We start from the raw sequence: 7,448 nt of genomic DNA, 5'->3' as shown, positions 1-7,448 counted from the left end.
AGCAAAGTGACTGGATACAAAATTAACTCAAAAAATCAGAAGCCCTCCTGTATAACAAAGACAAAAGGGCCAAGAAAGAAATTAAGGAAACAACACCCTTCACAATAGCCACTAATAACATAAAGTACCTTGGGGTGGCACTAACCAAACAAGTGAAAGACCTGTTTGAGAAAAACTTCAAGTCTCCAAAGAAAAAAATTGAAGAAGATCTCAGAAGATGGAAAGATCTCCTGTGCTCATGGATTGGTAGAATTAACATTGTGAAAATGGCCATCCTGCCAAAAGCAATCTACAGATTCAGTGCAATTCCCATCAAAATACCAACTCAATTCTTTTCAGACCTTGAAAAAAAAGATTCTCAGCTTCATATGGAGAAACAAAAAACCCAGAATCTCCAAAACAATCCTGTATAATAACAGATCATCTGGAGGTATCTTCATCCCCGATCTCAAGCTGTACTACAGAGCAATAGTAATAAAAACTGCATGGTATTGGCATAGGAACAGAAAGGAGGATCAATGGAACTGAATAGAAGACCCAGAAATAAACCCACACACCTATGAATATACAATTTTTGATAAAGCAGCCAAAACCATTCAATGGAAAAAAAATAGCATCTTCCACACATGGTGCTGCTCCAACTGGATGTCTACATGTAGAAAAATGAAAATAGATCCATATTTATCACCCTGCACAAAACTTAAGTCTAAGTGGATCAAACACCTCAACATAAATCCAGATACGCTAAATCAGTTAGAAGAAAAACTGGGGAAGAGACTAGAACTCATTGGCACAGGAGATAACTTTCTGAACAATCAATAAATGGGACCTCATGAAACTGAAAAGCTTCTGTAAAGCAAAGGACACTGTCATCAAAACAAAACGACTGCCTACAGATTGGAAAAGAATCTTCACCAACCCTTTATCTGACATAGGACTCATATCCAGTATATATAAATAACTAAAGAAGCTGAAATGCAGCAAACCAAGTAATCCAATTTAAAAATGGGGAAGAGAGCTGAACAGAGATTTCTCAAAAGAGGAATATCAAATGGCAGAGAAACAGTTAAAGAAATGCTCAACCTCATTAGCCATTAGGGAAATGCAACTTGACCCTAAGATTTCACCTTATACCCATCAGAATGGCCAAGATGAAAAACTCAAGTGACAACACATGCTGGAGAGGTTGTGGAGAAAGGGGAACCCTCCTCCATTGCTGGTGTGAATGTAAACTGGTACAACCACTTTGGAAGTCTATCTGGCACTTTCTGAGACAATTAGGAATAGTACTTCCTCAAGACCCAGCTATACCACTGTTAGGTATATACCCAAAATTTTCTCAAGTACACAACAAGGACATTTGCTCAACCATGTTTGTAGCAGCTTTATTTGTAATAGCCAGAACCTGGAAACAACCCAGATGTCCATCAAGGGAGGAATGGATACAGAAATTGTGGTATTTTTACACAATGGAATACTACTCAGCAATCAAAAAAAGAGGAAATCATGAAATTTGCAGGCAAATGGTGGGATCTAGAAAAGATCATTCTGAGTGAAGTATCCCAGAAGGAGAAAGACAAACATGGAATATACTCGCATATATAAACCTACAAGATATGATAAACATAATGAAATCTATACACCTAAAGAAGATAATCAAGAAAGCAGACACGGGGTAAGACGATCAATCCTCATTTAGAAAGACAAATGGGATATTCATTGAATGTATGACAGGAGCCTACCACAGAAGCCATTTGAAAGACTCTACCTAGCAGTGTTTCAAAGTAGATACTAAGACTCATAAACAAACCTTCGGCTGAGTACAGGGAATCATATGAAAGAAGGGGAGTTTGTTGTGGAAAGGATAGGATCTCCACAAGGACCAAACATATCTGGGCACAAGGTCTTTTCTGAGATGAACCCTCAACCAAAAACCATGAGTGGATATAACCTTAAACCTCTCCTTGGATGCGACCTGTGTTAGCTCAGTAACCAATTGGTTTCCTATAGTAAGAGGAACAAGGACTATTTCTAACAGGAACTCAATGGCAGGCTCTTTGACCACCCCACCTCCCAAGGGAGGAGCAGTACTGTTAGGCCACAGAGGAGGACTTTGCAGCCAGTCCTGAAGATACCTGACAAAACAGAGTCATATGAAAGGGGAGGAGGTCCTTTCCTATCAGTGGACTTAGAAAGGGCAGGAAGGAGATGAGGGAGGAGGGTGGGATTGGGGAGGGAATGAGGGAGTGGGATACAGCTGGGATACAGAGTTAACAAAATGTAACTAATAAGAAAAATAAAATTAAAAAAAAAGAAACCAAAACAACCAAAAAAACAAAACAAACAACAACAACAACAACAAAAAAAAACCCGAAAACAAGATTCTTCAGTGTTTGGGACCATAAGCTCTCTTGTAGAAGTCTGGAGTTTGGTTTTTAATAGTCAAGTCAGACAGCTCACAACTGCCTGTAATTCTAGATTTACAGTATCTGACACCTCTTCTGAACTCTAGCGATACCTGCACTCACATATGAACATACACTTAAACAAACACCTAAGCACATTCTTAAAAATAAAACTTTTTTCTTCAATTTTTTTCCCCTTTTCTTGCATAAATCTGTAAGTCGGACAGTAACGGTTAAATAAAGACATCTCATTTAGTTATGAATGATCCAAAGTCTTTTATTCCTTGGATATTATCCAGTTGTGAGTTTTGTTTTAATTATCATCTATTACAAGAAGAAGTTTTTCTGATGAGGATTGATCAGTGAATTGATCTATGAGTATAGTATTATGTCATTAGGGATTGTATTATGTTTTTTTGTTTGTTTGTGTTTGTGTTTGGTTTTGTTATGTTCCTGTAGCAGAATAATGTAGTGGGATTTCTCCTGAGGCTCAAGACCTATCTAGTCTCAGGCTCTTGTCTACTTTAGCAGTATAAGGAATGGGTTTTATTTCATGGAGTAGGTGAGGGCAGCACAAATGACAGCAAGAAACAGTGTCTTTCAGATACAACAAGAATGATTCACGTATGAACTCAAAGTAGCAGTGAGAGCATGAGACCTACAATGGTTAAAAACATACAAAATTCCAGAAATGAGTATCAGAGGTACACACAAATTCCCACCCATGAATAAGAAGCAATTTACAATTGATAGCTACTGGGAAAGTGAAAATTAATTCTCTCCAAAGGGTCTTTTAACCACAAAATAGACTCTGTGGGTTTTTTTTTCACTTTTTCTTTTGTTTTGATGGGGTTTGTTTGTTGTTCCTACTGTTTTTTGTTTGTTTGTTTGTTTTCTGTGGGCTTGATTTTATTTTATTCTTAAGAGAAAAAAACCTGAAGTAAAGTGAGTATGGAATTTGGAAGTATCTGGAAGGAGTTGTTGGAGAGACAAAAAAAAAAAATGTTTTCTAAATGGCTAGATATATTTAACACAAGTGACATAAGTGGAAAATTTTAAATTATTTTCCAAAAGAAGCATTCTTCTCCATAAAATTTTTATCATGATTCTGACACTCTTCAGAGCATCCCTTAAATGCTCCTTTGCAAAGCAGAAGATTCTCTGTGATGTATTACCATTCTGAGATGTGTTCACACAGGATACAGTAATTAAACCCAGAAAAAACCAACACAGGAGATACAGCTGCAGTTAGAGTTTTATTCCATAAGAACCATATGTCATAGACTTAGTATTGAAAATCAGATTCATGTACCACTGTACATAAACAGATGCTCTCTGACATACACCTGTAAAAGCAAAGACAAACACCGGAAACAGAAGATGTGTTCTTCAGAAGCCCCTTAAGTTTGTAGGCATTATCAGGTTATTCACAAACCAATGATTCAGAAGTATTGTGTAACATTTTTTTTTTAACATTGGCTCAATGACTTTCTTTCAACTATATTTTGTGTCATGAACTTATCTTTCATGTGTGGTCTTATTCCCATGACATCACATATCTTCCTCATTGTTTTATCTTAATAAACTTGAGCAGAGAAAGATGAAGTGGTTGAAAATGTCTTAAGTAAGGAGATGATTTTTTTTTCTTTCTATGTAAGTAAAGTGAATGGATATATGGTTTGTTACATACGTCAGAATCCATATTAATGGTATTTTTTCATAGACCCCATTAAACATCTGAGATATATATATATATATATATATATATATATATATATATATATTGCCATATTACTTATAACTTGATACCTACTAAGATATCATACTGTTGTTATGTGGATTAGGTTTAAATATATATATATATATATATATATATATATATATATATATATATTTGTATTTCCACATTATTTCTAAGTCACAATTTAGGGGTTAGAATCACAAACAGAAAACACTGAACACAGATGCTCTTCAGCATCATGCCTGAGATAAATGTTTAATAAACAGAATGATGTGCTTAAGAGAGTATTATTTATGAATTACAGTGTGAATAAATAATTATGAATTAGAAGTGGTAAGAAAAGAATTTTGACAGGATGTGTTTGAGTTCAGAAATGGCTGGGACCTTAGAGTGGCACTTAGTTATCTTTTTAATTTATATATAAAACTATATAAACTTTGAGAGATATAATTTGATACTAATAGTCATGAATACAACATACAAACATCAAATAATAGCAGTTATTTTAACCAAGATTTTTTGTGATTCTCAACTTGAAAACCTTTCTCCTGTACATATTTTACTATATTAATTATACCATATGCAAAAACCCAAGAAATCATAGCTACTATGGAATCAAAACAAATCTGTAGGAAAATAATAAGAATGCAGTAAAAATCTTTATTAAAATTTGACACAATATCTGGATGGAGGTTTCAAAGAGTAAGATTTTCAAATTATCAAATGGGAGAAAGAAGAAGGGGAAGAGATACAGAGAGAATTGTAGGGGGAATGTGCTCAAAGTACAGTCAGTGCATTTAAGAAATTCTCCAGAACATGATCAATGTCACCAACAACTGTGGAAAGGAGACGGATACCATTCTGCACCTGCTTGTTTGTTTTTGTTTTTACCTGAAGCTTATTTTTTATGAAGATTAATTTTCCTGCCTACCTTAGGTAGATAATTGTCACCTCCTACATCTACAGTATTTTTTTCTTCTTTGTTCTGTCATTTTCTATTCCCCAAATTTTTAATAAACTGAGGATTTTGTTAGCACAAAACCATTTGAACTCAAGATACAAATAAGCTGAATCTATAAGATTTTCAAACTAAATATATTCAGTGACAAAAACCAACATTTTAGGATTATTTAAACAATTTAGAATTTCTCCAATAGTAGTTTTATGTACCCTGAAGACAAAAACAATAATATATAAAGCATTAGAAATCACAAACCATAGGTATGTTCTGACTTAAGAATGTATTCATTAACCAATTTAGGATTGAGATACTTTTATGGCATTTTTGTTGTTGAAATGGTTGCACGTATGCATGAAATAATTTTTAGTGTCTGCATATTTATTTAAAAGAATATTTTGTTTTATTTTATTTTATTTTTCAGTTTCTGCAGGGCCTCTTTTACATCTTTGTTCCTCAGGTTGTAAATCAGAGGGTTAAGCATGGGGATTATCAGGGTGTAAAACAGTGAAGCCATTTTGTCTTGATCCAGAGTATAAGTCGAAGCAGGACAGAAATACATAAAAACCAGTGTTCCTTGGAAAATGGTAACTGTAATTAAGTGAGAGACACATATGGAAAAAGCTTTAAACTTACCCTTAGTGGAGCCGATTTTTAAGACTGATGAGATGATGTAACAAACGAGACAAGGACTCCTAAGATTGTGGTCAGTTCAATGAAACCAAAAACAATAAATGTGATTAACTCATTGACCTGTGCATCTGAGCAAGACAGTAGCAGAACAGGAAGGATGTAACAAAAAAAAAGTGATTAATCTCATTAGATCCACAAAACATAATCTAAAGGTCATTACAGTATGTATCAAGGTATCTGCCATTCCTACTAGGTAAACTCCAGCTAAAAGTTGGTAGCAAAATTTACCAGACATCTCTACTACATACATCAGGGGATTGTTGATGGCCTTGTATCGATCAAAGGCCATCACTGCCAGCAGCATGCATTCAGCATCTACAAAGATACAGGTGAAGAAAAACTGCAAGGCACAGCCAACAAAAGAAATAGATTTGTGTTTGGCCAGTAGGTCCATCAGCATCTTTGGTCCAACTACAGTGGAATAGCAGAGGTCTGAGAAAGAGAGGTGGCTGAGGAAGAAGTACATTGGTGTCTGAAGCTGGGGCTCCATTCTGATCAAAACTATCATTGCAATATTTACCACAAGAATAATGAGATAGATGAAAAGAAACACAATGAGTAGAACCACTTTCATGCTAGGGTTTCTAGTAATTCCCAGCAGTATAAATTCAGTGATTGAAGAGCAATTTCCTTTATCCATTCTTCTTGGTTCTTTTCCCATATGGTTGCAGAAGAAATCAAAAATACATAGATATGGGTTTAATTTATCTAACCAAGAAACTGTAGTCACATCCAGAATCTAATTTCATTATGTTTGTATTCATTGTAGTTGGTAGATAGTCTAGACACAAATCGCTTTTAAAATGGCATGATTATTAAAAAAAATCCCCAAATATTAAGAGAGAAGTTAATAATTTTTAATCTAAATTGATATATAATTCCTAACATAATTTTTCTTGATCAATTGAGAAACCTAAAATTTGTTAACAGATCACAATTCATCTGTAAGAAACAACAAAATTGAATATAAAGTCCAAAATTATGAAAAACTAAACATTACATAAATCTGAACCAAAAAAATCACATTCATCATATTAATAAAGAATCACAGTTAATCTCTCATCATAACATTAAACATAAATGAATTAATGGAAATTGCTGATTTTTCTATACTAAGTCTATGACATATGGTTCTTATGGAATTTACATGGATTTTCATACGTAATGTTTATATTCATATGTAATGTTTTTTTTATTATTTGAGCAAAACAGAAAAAATGCATGTGCATATCACAGAGTTATTTTACAAAGAGACTTTGATTATTATTATTGAATTATTGAAACCTTTATAAAGTTACGTAAGTACAAATGAAAGCAATGAAATCTCAAGTACAGCAAGAAGACACAATGGCTACCAGATTTTAATCTGTATTTAATTAACATCAATGTATACTATTATATTTTGACATATTCCTCAGAATTTGTTTTCACAGGACTTGACTTCTCAGTTTAAGAAAGAAAACAAGGTACTATTTTTCCTGATACTTAAATGTAGACATTGAAAAACATACCTCAGATTTTTCCTTCTGTTATCTTTAGCACCTGGACAATATGCACATCCTACTATTTTCCTATCATGCTGTTGGCCTTTAAATGTGTTAGAGTCTGTGTTAACTGTTCTGTATGTAATCAGGATTAATTAGTTTTCCAT

The 7,448-nt window shown here is 33.9% G+C and overlaps 1 pseudogene; it reads right to left on the bottom strand.

The window, feature by feature from the left end:
• Positions 1 to 5,507: 5,507 nt before the first annotated feature.
• Positions 5,508 to 6,437, bottom strand: LOC129675152 (olfactory receptor 5W2-like; annotated as a pseudogene).
• Positions 6,438 to 7,448: the final 1,011 nt, after the last annotated feature.

Source organism: Psammomys obesus, unplaced genomic scaffold, assembly GCF_907164565.1.
Source record: "Psammomys obesus unplaced genomic scaffold, mPsaObe1.curated_primary_1811, whole genome shotgun sequence".
In the NCBI taxonomy this organism is placed as follows: Eukaryota; Metazoa; Chordata; class Mammalia; order Rodentia; family Muridae; genus Psammomys; species Psammomys obesus.
This window is presented reverse-complemented; position numbering and strand designations above follow the sequence as displayed.